The sequence below is a fragment of the Chiloscyllium punctatum genome, chromosome 38 (genome assembly GCF_047496795.1).
Source record: "Chiloscyllium punctatum isolate Juve2018m chromosome 38, sChiPun1.3, whole genome shotgun sequence".
Lineage (NCBI taxonomy): Eukaryota > Metazoa > Chordata > Chondrichthyes > Orectolobiformes > Hemiscylliidae > Chiloscyllium > Chiloscyllium punctatum.
In genome coordinates this window covers 63,860,586-63,874,148 of record NC_092776.1, presented here as the reverse complement: position 1 = coordinate 63,874,148, position 13,563 = coordinate 63,860,586, and the positions used below count along the sequence as shown (strand labels likewise).

The window sequence follows — 13,563 nt, the reverse complement described above, 5'->3', positions numbered from 1 at the left end:
TATTCGGAGGGTCAGTGTGGACTTGTTGGGCCGAAGGGCCTGTTTCGACACTGTAGGAATCTAATCTAAAGTTTATTTGGAAGCACTAGCTTTCAGAGTGCTGCTCCTTCATCAGGTGGTTTTGGAGTTTAAGATCATGCTCACAAAATTTACAGGCAAAGGAGTCTAGTGTCATGGAGATGTGATACAGTATGCAGTATTAGATTAAAACTTTCATCTTTTATAATGGGATATACTGGTTTCTGTTCTTTGATATGTAAGTCCTAAAACTTCTTTTAAATTACATGCTCAGTTTTTTGAACAATAGATGTGAAATCTGTCTGTGTCCCAATGCTCTGTCAGACTGACAAACCCTCTGTATAGTTTTACAGAGTTTTACATGGATTCATGCAGTTGTTGAGCAAAATAAAAAGTAATTCTGCAACACTGCAACAAGTGTAACAAGTGGTTTCACAAGCGTTAAGGCAGAGCCAGGCCTTGATATTGAGGTCTGTCACAGGCTATTTGTATGTTAACAAAATAAACCCAGCAGTTTGATGTGACAGTTTGATAAATGTACCAGAATGGGTGATGACTGAGCAACATCCCATTATACACTGTGACCACATCCAGGACCAGTGTATCAGTCCAAACAATGTCTTGCACAATCCATATTGACAGTTACACTCTCACTTCTGTATATGGTTCTCTTTTTAGAATATAAAAATACACATCAGAAATATTCCTAGCATGTCCAATTCCTACAACACAGAAGCTAGGTTGTCAGTTATAGTTTGTCATTTGCTGGATGTTTTCCACATGAATTCCTGTCTGTGTCTGGCTGTGCAGTGAAATGACCTTTGTCTTACAGACAGTGTTCAACTGAACATAAAAAGCACACTATTTTCTTCCAGTCTGAATGCTTTTTCTCTGGGTTTGCTTGTGGAATAATCTTTACATGATTGAGAAAAGTCCACCATTTGACAGAATTACACCCTTCCAATCTTTTACCTGACCTCCTCCCGGGATTAGGAGGCTAGAAATCAGACCCAATGCCAATCTGCCTGGTGTTAAGTAATGTAGAGAAGCAGATGTCTTGTCCACAGTATGCAGTCTGCGGGCCTCCATTGCAATGAACCATCTTCCAATTATCACCTGTGTTGCAGAAGTCAGTGGTACAGAATGGCTGGCTGGGCCAGTGTTTATTGCCTGTCACGAACTGCCCTTGAGAAGGTGGTGGTGAGCTGCATTCTTGAGCTGCTGAAATCCACATCCTGTGGGTTGATCCACAATGCCTGTAAGGAGGGAATTCTAGGATTTTGACCCAGTAACAATGAAGGAACAGTGATTTTTTTTTTTCCAAATAAAGATAGTGAGTGCTTTGAAGGCAAACTTGCAGCTGATGGTGTTCCCAGGTATCTGCTGTGGACATGGGTTTGGAAGGTGCTGTTGAAGGATCTTTGGTGAATTTCTGTAACACTTCTTATCGATGATACTTCTGCTTCTGAGTGTTGGTGATGGAGGGAGTGGATGTTGTGCCAGTCAAGCAATCTGCTTTGTTTTGGGTGGTGTTGAGCTTTGAGTGTTGGAACTGCATTCATCAATGCAAGTGGGGAATATTCCATCATATTCCTGACTTGTGCCTTATAAGTCCATAAGCCCATAAGACATAGGAGCAGAAATTACACTATTTAATTTATTGAGTCTGCTCCACCATTCAATCATGACCGGTAGGTTTTTCAACCCCATTTTCCAGCTTTCTCCCCATAACCTTTGATCCCCTTGGCAATCAAGAACTTAACTATCTCTGTTTGAAATGTACTTAATGATCTGGCCTCCACAGCCTTCTATGACAATGAATTCCACAGATTCACCACTCTCTGGCTAAAGGAATTTCTCATTATCTCCACTCTAAAAAGTCTTATTTTACTCTGCCACGCCATCGTCTATGCCATCGTCTCTCCTGCCAATGGAAACATTTCCCCAATGTCCACTCTGTTCCAGACCGTTCAGTATTCTGAAAGTTTCAATCAGATCCACCCCTCATCTTTCTAATCTCCATCGAGTATAGTCCCAGAGTCCTTAAACATTCCTAATATGCAAAGCCTTTCATTCCTGGGATCATTCTCATGAACCTCCTCTGAACCTGCTCCAGGGTCAATACATCTTTCCTGAAGCATGGAGCCCAAGATTGCTCAAAATTCTCTAAATGTGGTCAGACCAGAGCCTTATAAAACCTCAGAAGTGCATGCTTGCTTTTATATTCTAGTCCTTTTGAGAAGAATGGCAACATTATCTTTGCCTACCAAACTATTGACTAAACCTGGACTGAAGTCACTTTGCACTTCAGACTTTTGAAAATTTCGAAAATAGTCCATGCCTCTATTCTTCCTATCAAAATGCATTACCTCACACTTTCCCACATTGCATTTCATCTGCCACTTCTTTGCCCACTCTCCGAACCTGTCTAAATCTTTCTGCAGCCTCCCTGCCACCTAAATACTACCTGCCCCTCCAGCTACCTTTGTATCATCTGCAAACTTTGCCAGAATGCCCTCAGTTCCTTTATCCAGATCATTAATTACACCCAAGAAGTGAAATGTTGTGGTCCTAACATCGACCCTTGTGGAACACTACTAGTCACTAGATTCCCTCCTCAGAAAGACCCTTTTATCCCCACTCTTTACCTTTGCCAGGCAGCCAATCTTCTATGCATGCCTTGTGGATGATGGATAAGCTTTGTGGAATCAGAAGCTGAGTTACTCATTTCTGATCTGCTGTGGTAGGCACTGTGTTTATATGGCAAATCCTATTGAGTTTCGTGTCACTGGTAACCTAAATCATGTTGATAGAGGGGGATTCAAGAATAGTAACACCCCATCCAATGTCGTGGGGCGTTGGTTATTGGAGATGGTCATTGCCTGGTATTTGTGTGGCTTGGATGTTACTTGCCAGTTTTCAGCCAGTAACTGATTTGTGATCCTTCTGTGCTGTATGTATTCATGCAATCTGGCTTATGCTGCTTGTTTAGCAATGAGTGATCTAATATGATCTAAAATGTATTATGTAAATGTATATGAGTGCATTTATGCATAATCTGATATATGTTGTCCCTTAACGTATGAGTGTATACATGTGTGATCTAGTATGTGCTGTGTATACATGAGTGTGTATATGTGCAATCCAGTGTGTGTTATGTATACATATGTGGCTGTATGTATCTGTGATCTCATATGTGTTGTGTGTATATTTTTGTGAATGAGCATATGTATGACTCAGTATTGTGTATGCGATCTTGTATGTGCTGTGTGTACAACTGCATCTGCATTTGTTATCCAGCTTTTGCTTTTTATACATATGTCAGCATGTATATGTGATCCATTCTGCACTATGTATAAATGTTTAAGCATGTATATGTGATTTGGTATGTAACGTGAATAGATAATTGTGTGCATATATATGAAATCTAGAGTGTGGTATGTATCTGGATGCACATGAATGATTCAGGATGTGTTGTGTTTATATCAAAGAACAAAGAACAAACAACAAAGAACACCCAGGAACAGACCCTTCAGCCCTCAAAGCCTGAGCCAATCCAAATCCATTGTCTAAATGTGTTGCCCACTTGCTCAGCATCTGTATCCCTCTGCTCCCCATTTACTCACACATCTATCCAGACGCATCTTAAATGAATCTACTGTGCCTGCCTCTACCACCTGCAACGTGTTCCAAACGCCCACCATCCTCTGTGTGTAAAACTTTCCACCTCTCACCTTGAAAGAGTGACCTTCACCCTGGGAAAAAGCTTGTCTCTATCCACTCTGTCTATCCCCTTCATGATTTTGTAAACCTCAATCTCCTTTTTTCTAATGAAAACAAACCTAACCCATTCAATCTCTCTTCATAGCTAACACCTCCAATACCAGGCAACATCCTTGTAAACCTTCTCTGCACCCTCTCCAAAGCATTCACATCCTTTTGGTAATTAGATTAGATTACATTACAGTGTGGAAACAGGCCCTTCGGCCCAACAAGTCCACACCGACCCGCCGAAGCGCAACCCACCCATACCCCTACATTTACCCCTTACCTAACACTACGGGCAATTTAGTGTGGCCAATTCACCTGACCTGCACATCTTTGGACTGTGGGAGGAAACCGGAGCACCCGGAGGAAACTCACGCAGACACGGGGAGAACGTGCAAACTCCACACAGTCAGTCGCCTGAGGCAGGAATTGAACCCGGGTCTCTGGCGCTGATGAGGCAGCAGTGCTAACCACCATGCCACCATGCCACCGTGCCGCCCACAAATGTGGCAACCAGAATTGTACACCAGAACCAGAACTGTACACAGTATTCTAAAAGCAGCTGAACCAATGTCTTGTACAATGTTAACATGATTTGCCAGCTCTTATACTCAATACCCCGTCCAATGAAGGAAAGCATACTTCTTGACCGCTCTATCCACCTGCGCAGCAACCTTCAGAGTACAATGGATTTGCACGCCCAGATCTCTCTGCCCATCAACTTCATCCACAAGCATCCACTCCCTCCACCACTGACACTCAGTAGCAGCAGTGTGTACTATCTACAAAATGCACTGCAGAAATTGACCAAAGATCCTCAGACACCCCCTTCCAGACCACATTCATCTAGAAGGACAAGGGCAGCAGATATATGGGAACATCACCACCTTCAAGTAGCCCTCCAAGCCATTCACTATGCTAACTTGGAAATATATTGCTGTTCCTTCACTGTCACTGGGTCAAAATCCTGGAATTCTCTCCCTGCTGACCTTTTGTGGGTCAATCTACAGCATATGGACCACAGCGTATAGACCACAGCATATGGACTACAGGGTATGGACTACAGCAGCTGAAGAAGGCAGCTTACCTTCTCAAGGGCAACCAAGGATGGGCAATAAATGCTGGCCAGCCAACGATGCCCAGATTCAACTAAAAATAATGAATAAATGAAAAGAACTATTACTAATTAAATATTCCAATATACTAACATCCCATAAACACACCCTTTAGCAAAAATCAGCAAATTCAGACACAGATTCTCATGCTGTTCTGCAGATCAGGAGGAGAAAGACATCAAGAGAAAATTCCAAAAGAGTAACAGCCAAGAGACATTCATTGAAGCTTCCAACTCTTTTGAGACCCTCAATAGTTTCTAAGTAAAGCTGAACCTAACAACTGAAAAAAACTAGGAAGCCTGGTGTGTGAAATCTGGCCACACCCACACTGCTTCCATTGCTCCAACTTTAAAGATAACACCAAGGCCTCACCAGCTATTTACTCAAGTGGTCTTCAGGGTGGGCACTTCTGCCCTACAACCTCTCTTTAAAAAAACCAAGACAAAATGACTTCTTGAAAGCCATACTATCGCCACAACTAGTTCTTGCATATAAGAATCTGAAGTGTTCATCTCTTCTCTAGTTTAAGTCCATTGTTGCTATGAGCTTAAGTGAACTCACATGGTATCAGGGGTTAGCTGGCAAGATGGATACAGAACTGGCTTAGCAATAGGATTATTTGAAAGTGCTAGCTTTTGGAGCACTGCTCAGGCAACTAGTGGGGCAAGATCATAAGACACAGAACTTATAGCAAAAGATCATAGTGCCATGCAACTGATAGGATATATTGAACAAACCTAGATTGTTGTTGTCTTTCACCTTTACGAATAGGTTGCAGATATTAATTCAGAACTTAATTTCATTTCAGATGTAAATCCAGAACTTTTTTCAAGTCACATTCCCAAGATAACTTAACGTTTTATAAAAAAAATGACGTCTCAGCTCAGATAATAAAAAAGGTATGGGGTTAGAATCTGTCCTTATTCCAATCTTGAATCAGACTTGTTAAATTTCCAAAGTAGAAATTTATAAAATGTCACATGGATTGACTGCTTACATTGACTGCCTGCAGATTGTGTGCTTTTTGAACAAAATAGAATGCATCTGTAAATACAATTCTGCAAAAACAAATTCACCCCATAAACTTATATGTGGTGTGCATGCATGTAAGAGAGAGAGAGGGAGAGAGTGTATAAGTGTGTGTATGTGGCGGGTGGGGGGGGGGGGGGGGCGGTGTGGAGAAGAGAGAAAGGGAGAAAGAGTGTGTGTGTGAGTGATTTGTGTGAGAGAGAGAGCAAGAGATAGTGGTGGAAAGATACTTTTTGGAATGGAAGGTTGTAAGTAGTGGTGTTCCACAATGATCAGTGCTGGAACCTCTGCTGGTTTCTGGTCGACTTAAATAAGTCAGAGGAAAATGTTGCTGCTCTAATTAATATGTCTGTGGACGATACAAAGATTGGTGGGGTTGTGGATAGTGAGGAGGATTGTCAGAAGATACATCAGTTGGAGGAATGGGAAGAAAATGGCAGATGGAGTTTAATCTGGACAAATGTGAAGTGATGCATTTTGGAAGGTTTGAAAATTCTATAGTGAATGGCAGAACTCTTAGAAGTATTGGTGTACAAAGGGATCTGTGTGTGCAGGTCCACAGATTGCTGAAGGTGGCAGTGCAGGTAAATAATTTAGTGAAAAAAGCCTATGACATGTTTGTCTTCATTCGAAGGGGCATTGATTATAAGGAAAGGCAAGTAATGCTGCAGCTTTATAGAACTTTAGTTAGCCACACTTGGAATATTGCATACAGTTTTGGTCACCACACTACCAGATGGTTGTGGATGCTTTCATAAGGTTACAGAAAAGGTTTACCAGGATGTTACCTAGTATGGGGAACTTTAGTAGTGTAGATAAGTTGGATAGAAGAGAAGGTCTGTTTTCACTGGAATGCAGAAGGTTGCAGGGCTACCTAATATAGATCGTGAATGACATGGATAGAGTGGAAAGTAAGAGCTTTTTACCAGAGTGGAGGGGTCAATTACTAGAGATACAGGTTCGAGGTGCAGGGAAAGAGGTTTAAAGGAGATGTGTGAGACAGGTTTTTCACAAAAAGGGTGATGACTGCCCTGGAACACACTGCCAGAGAAGGCGGTGGAAGCAGACAGAACAGCAGCATTCAAGAAGCACCTGGGCAAGTACATGAATAAGAAAGGAATAGGGAGAAATGGATCCTGTAAGAGAAGACAGTTTTAGTAATGTGTTTGCACAGGCTTGGAGGGCTGAAGGGCCTGTTCCTGTGCTGTACTATTCTTTGTTCTATGTAGTATGGCTACTTGTGCCAGTAAGTCAATGCCTGTCCTGGGCATTTACATCTGAATTTAGTCTGTCTTACATTCACCAACTCCACCAACCTTTTTCTGTAATAGTTTTAATTCTGAATGTTGTTTGTCTGTTTTGCAATGCATTTCCTGACTCATGTTTTATCCTGCTTCGGCCTTGCTAACCCACTTGTAAATCTCCCCAACAGTATTTGTGAACAGCAGTTGTCCCGGTTGTCTTAATGTACATCCTTCCAAATCCCAGTGCGGGTCTGTATGGGGACATGAAAAGTTGCGTGTGCGTTATTATTAAGTTCCAAAGTTTGTTGGAGTCCCTCTCACACCTCAGTATTTATCTGAGCGTTCCTTACAGTAAACACTTCCCTTGTTCTGAAGTGTGTGTGGCAGTTTGTATTGCTCCATAGATAAGCTCCATTACTTAAACGGACCATAATGATTTCGAAATATAATGCGTTTCCAACAAAATTAATTTTCGCTTAAAACCAGATATTAGGGCAAGTCATCATTTACTGTGCAACTTCACTGCCAGGCTGAAGTGAGTCAGTAAACATTTCATTATTTTTAACGAATAGGATTAATTTTTTTAAATTGGGGAGGCTAGGGGGATACCGAGAAGGGTATTTCAGAAGTTGCAGCATTGTCTGATGTTTCCATTGCGTTACTGTTATTTCCTGCCTGCTCTGACGCACGGGGAGGTTGGCTTTGAGCTAAGTTCATACAGTTAGAACCAAAAACCCAGTCTTCACATCCCCGAGCTACAATCGCTGGTGTCGTCAGCTCCATACGCCAATTCCAAGCAGGGAGTATTCGGACCAGTCTGTACAATGCACTGGATATTCACCCTGTCTTTGATCCTGTCGGCAGCCCTTTCACTCCAGGGTAAGGAACCACCTGTTTTTCTTTGAATCTTATTTCAATTTAGCTGTTTAGTGATAACTTTTCCGCGGCTTAAACCCGTTTCCTTAAGGAACTCGTCATTCTAAGTGGCACATTTTTCTTTGGGAGAATTATTGCCACTGGAATTTCAGACTGAAATTTAAATTAACGTGAAGTGCGTGCGTGGAAATGGCCCCATTCGAGGAAGGGGGTTGGTTCAGGGTTTGAGTGAAGATGAGGGACTTTCTCAGAATTCTGAGGACAGTGAGGGCTCCATGGATGGGCAGAGCACCAACTCTGCCACCCCTCATTGCTCAGGGAAAGGCACCCTTTCTCGTGTGACAGTCGTCAAGACAAGTTTCATCCCTGGCCAGACTCTCTGTCCAACTTCCTGTTCTCAGCAAATACACTACTCACCCACACTGTCAGGATTTCTTTCCCATCACTCACTCTATGACAAAAAGTCCTTGCTTTTTGTACAAAATCACCTTCAATTAGTATCATCAGAATCTCCATGCTTCCACCAGTTTTACCCCTTCAACATTTTGATAACCTCTGTCAAATCTCCTCTTTCTTCTGTCCAGGATAAACAGTCCTAATGTCTTCATGTTCTTCATTCCTGGATCCATTATTGAAAATCTCCTCAGTACGCTCCCCACAGTGTTCACATCCTTCCTCTAGTGTGACGCCCAGAACTGTACACAATACTGCAACTAAGGTCTAGCCAGTTCTTATAACATTCAACATAACCTCCCTGCTTCTTCTCCATGTCCATATTAATAAAACCTAAGTTACTGTATAACTTATTAATCACCTTCTAATCTGTCTTGCCACCTTCCGTGACATCTATATATACAGCCTCTGCTTCTGCATCTCTTTTAGAGTGTGCCCTTTATTTTATACTGTCTGTCCTAATTCTTCCTACCAAAGTATGTCATGTAGAATCCCGACAGTGTGGAAACAGATTATTCAGTCCATTGAGTCCACATCAACCCTCTGAAGAGCATCTCACCTAGACTTACACCATCCCCATAATCTACACATCCTTGGACACTATGGGCAATTTAGCATGGCCAATCCACCTAACCTGCAGACCTTTGGATTGTGGGAGAAAACCAAAGCACCCAGAGGAAACACACATATGTGGAAAGAATGTGTAAGCTGTGTTGGAATTGAACCCTGGTTCAATTCCAGTGTTGGAATTGAACCCTGGTCCCAGGTCACTGAGCCACTGTGCCATACTAAGAATTCTCTGCATCAAACTTTACCTTCCACTGGTCTGCCCATCCCACTAATCTGCCTATGACCTGTTGCAGTCCTAGAATCTCATGGTTGACAGTATATCCCATTTTTGTGTCATTTGCAAACTTTGACATTGTGTCTGTGGACCAAGATCTTGCTGATGAATATATATCAAGTTAAGAAAGGTCTTAGCAGAATCTGTAGATGGAAAAATGTCTTGAAAAGGATAGAGAATTCCATATGTTTTATATCTGTAGAGTGATTGTCTTGATGTTGGGGTCTCTGACAGTGTGAGTGTTTCACCATAATTTGCAACCAGCTTTTGGCTTTGCTCTGCTATGTAATTCTTGAAATGTCCACCATCACGGTAATATTTAGGAGCTTGATCAATGAACAGTGATGTTTATTCTGAAGTGAGCGCCTATTGCTTTGTCCAGATCCTGATCATCTCTGTCTGGTGTAATAAACTGACTTTTCTCTTGCTCAATGTGGTTAGGTGCCCCGGTTGAAAGACGGAAGAATCTGAAATCTAAAGGAAATCCATTGAGTGAACACCCAAGCCTGTAAGTCCAGAAAACTGCTGCTGGGGATGTGGTAGTGTGAGGATGGGGGCTGCAGCTAAGATATTTGGGAAGTCATTTGAGAGATGTACTCAGTGATGTGGCAGGTTTCCTTTGGTTGACTGAACCAATGGATGAATGTGGGATCTGCACAGGACACACCTAACTCATATCCCATATTTCATTTACATTACTTCATAGTATGTGGACGTTGCTGGCTGGGACAACATTTACTGTCCATCCCTAACTGCCCTTGAGAAGATGGTGGTGAGCTGTCGTCTTGAACTGCTGCAGCCCATGTGCTATAGGAACACCAACAATGCTATCAGTAAGGGGATGGCTATACTGTGTACATACAGGAATGTGGATTTGAGATCACAATCAGATCAGCCAAGGCCTTACTAAATGGTGTGGCAGGCTTGAGGGGCATACTCGTCCTTCAAAAGCACAGCCTAATTGAATCAGTCAGCATGACTTTTTGTGGGGCAGGCCATGTCTTACTAACTTGAATTTTTCAAGGAGGTGACAAAGGTGATCCATGAAGTTGGAGCTGCACATATTGTCTATGTGGATCTTAGTAAGGCCTTTGACAAACTCCCTCATGGTCGGCCAATTCAGAAGATTAAGATACATGGGATCCATGGTGACCTGGCTGCATGACTTTAGAATTGGCTGATCTATAGAAGGCAGAGGGTAGAGTTGGAAGGGTGTTTTCTGGCTGGGAGGTCCATGATCAGTGGTGTTCTGCAGGGATCCATGCTACTTTTTATTATATATATAAATTACTTGGATGAAAATGTATTGGGGTGGATTAGGAAGTTTGCAGACAACACAAAAATCGATGCAGTTGTGAATGGTATAGAAGGTTGTCAAAGGATACAACGAGATATAGGTCTGTTGCAAATGTGGGCACAGAAATGGCAGATGGAGTTTAATCTGGGTAAGTGTGAGGTGCTGCACTTTGGGAGATCACATGTTAAGGAAACATATACAGATTAATGGAAGGACACTGAACAGCACTGATGTGCAGAGGGGTCTTGGGATCAAGTCCATATCTTCCTGAAAGTGGCCATGCAATTCGATAGGATGGTAAAGAAGGCGTATGGCAGGCTTACCTTTATTGATTGGGGAATCGAGTGCAAGAGTCATGCTGTCATGTTGCAGCTTTATAAGACTTTGGTTAGGCCACACTTAGAGTACTGTGTTCAAGTCTGGTTTCCACATTACAGAAGGATGTGGAGGCTTTGGAGAGGGTGCAGAAGAGGTTTATCAGAGTGCTGCCTGGAATACAGGGTATGAGCTGTAAAGCGGAGCTAGAAAAACTCAAGTTGTTTTTTCTGGAGTGGTGGAGGCTGAGGGGGGGAGACTCGATAGATGCATAGATAGGGTTGACGGTCACAATCCTTTTCCCAGAGTTGAAATGCCTAATATTAGGGAGCACATACTTAAGCTAAGAGGGGGTAAATTCACAGTACATGTGAGGGGCAAGTTTTTTACACAGAGAGTGGTAGGAGTCTGGAACACGCTGCCAGAGATGGTGATGGGGCAGATACCAGAAGGACATTTAAGAGACTTTTAGATAAGCACATGAATACACAAGGAATGGAGGGATGTTGACCATAGACAGGCAGAAGGGATTAGTTTAATTTGGTGTCAAGTTCAGCACAACATCGTAGGCTGAAGGTCCCATTCCTGTGTTGTATAGTTTTGTGTTCCAAATTGGTTTGTTGGTGGTCAGGTCTCGTGAATTTTCTTCCTGTCTCTGAATTGGATGGGTGCACTGTTTTTTTTCATGTTTTTTCACCAAACAGGATGATTTGAATAATTTGAGATGTCTTTGGCCCCATGGTTGTTAGTTCAGTCTCTAGGCAACTCGGTGACAGCTGCTGTCATTTCTCCAGGTTGAGAAGAGCGTCTGAAATCCCTCTGCTGCCTCCGGGAGACGATCTGGCACCAGCTGCACTGCGTGAGGCTGAAGGACCGTTACCGGAGGTTTCCGACCTCGGGGTATCTGGAGATGGTGTCTGGGTTTCCGGAGATGGGCCGGGCTTCTCTCCCCGGGACCGTCTCCCCCTCGCCTTCGGAGCAGATGGAGCGGAAGCCTAGAGTCCACAAGGAAGACTGCCCCTTGTTTGGGCACATTCATCTGAGTTGAAGTTAACCCAAAACATAATATTCAAACATTCCTCGGCAGATTGCCACAACCGTTTATGAATGTGGATTAGAGTAAAATGCAACGCATTCAAAGAATTATTCAATAGTCGCAGCTCCAAACTGTTACTGTATCAAATGCTGGGATTGTAAATGATGTGAGTTTTTCTTCTCGATTTTATCAAATGAACCTGTTTTGAGGCAAACCTGTGAATTGTAATAATCCTTGTTATCACTTTGTAGCAACCTCTCGTTTCCAAAGCTTTATGCTGTTTAATTTCACTATGCCACCTTGTATTACTTGGACATTTGTAATGGTAACCTGAATGGAAGAGTTAAACCATTATTGCCAGTTTGTGTTGTACTTTTGTGTTCTGTGTATTTTCTGATCAGGATTTCAAGTATGTCATGGTGGCTCAGTGGTTAGCACTGCTATCACCAGGGACCTGGGTTCAATTCTTTGGGTGACTTTGTGTAGAGTTTGTACATTCTCCCTGTGTCTGCCTGGGTTTCCTCTGGGTGCTTAGGTTTCCTTCCACAGTCCAACCATGTGCATGTTAGGTGAATAGGGCATGCTAAATTGCCCATAGTGTTCATGGATCTGGGTGGGTTGTCTTTTGGTGGGTTGCCTTTCAGAGGCTTGGTTAAGACCTACTGGGCCAAATGGCCTGTTTCCACACTGTAGGGATTCTATGAACCCAATCTGTTGGCCCAGTGAGCACTGTGCAACCTGAGAGAGGGGCTGAGTGTTTCAGCCTGCGCTCAGCTGTACATTGCACTGACTTCCCCAGCACTGGGTTCTTATTCTAGTATTTGATGGTTCCAGCTTTTCCTGCTGAAACAGGCCTGGTGTTGGTGCCATCATCCCAGCAGGGGGCCACCAGAAAGATGATTTTCACCTCATCCTAAACCTACAAACACAATCTGCCCATAAACACAAATCAAAGCAGAAACTGAGGGGATAGTCGGCAGTTTATGAAGGGCCTGTGGTCACTCTCGGCTGGAGCTTGACTATGCAAGTTTTGGAGGGGTTCCAGCCATGAGGCCAAGTGAGGTTTCACACCATATCTTACCCTACTCCTATGGCATCCCTTTCATCTGATTCTAGCCACACTTTAACTTGCTCTGTTTACAGAACTTGCTAGTCAGTGGACATCTGCCAAAAGACTAGTTCCTATTGCACCCTTGCCATCTTTAAAAAAAGTGCACCCAGATGAGTGGCAGAGTAATGGCATAGCAGGAACACTGCGTTTGGCATATAGTTGACACAACCTTGAGTGGCTGTTTAAGCTCCAGGCAATATCTGTCACCTGGCCTTAGATATATCTCATCTCACTGCCTGCTCATCTTTCCCCATTCATATCTTCTCATTTTATGGAAGGGGAACATTCAGATCAGTCCAAACATAAGTTTTTATTAACAGCTGGCAAAAAAAAGAACAGAAAGGAAAGGAATCCAGGCTGCAGCTCACACCCCCAATGTCAACCAGAATCTGCATCTTGACCTTGAGAGTTCATGATGGTCTTCTGCAGCCAGCTAGCGTCTACTGGAACTGGATGT

General features: G+C 43.0%; 1 long non-coding RNA gene across 1 annotated transcript; it reads left to right on the top strand.

Annotated features, from left to right (window-relative positions):
- The first annotated feature begins 7,897 nt into the window (after positions 1-7,897).
- Positions 7,898-12,367, top strand: LOC140463678 (uncharacterized). The gene is made up of 3 exons (XR_011954714.1): positions 7,898-8,053; positions 9,789-9,855; positions 11,754-12,367. It is a non-coding gene; the product is annotated as an uncharacterized lncRNA (long non-coding RNA).
- Positions 12,368-13,563: the final 1,196 nt, after the last annotated feature.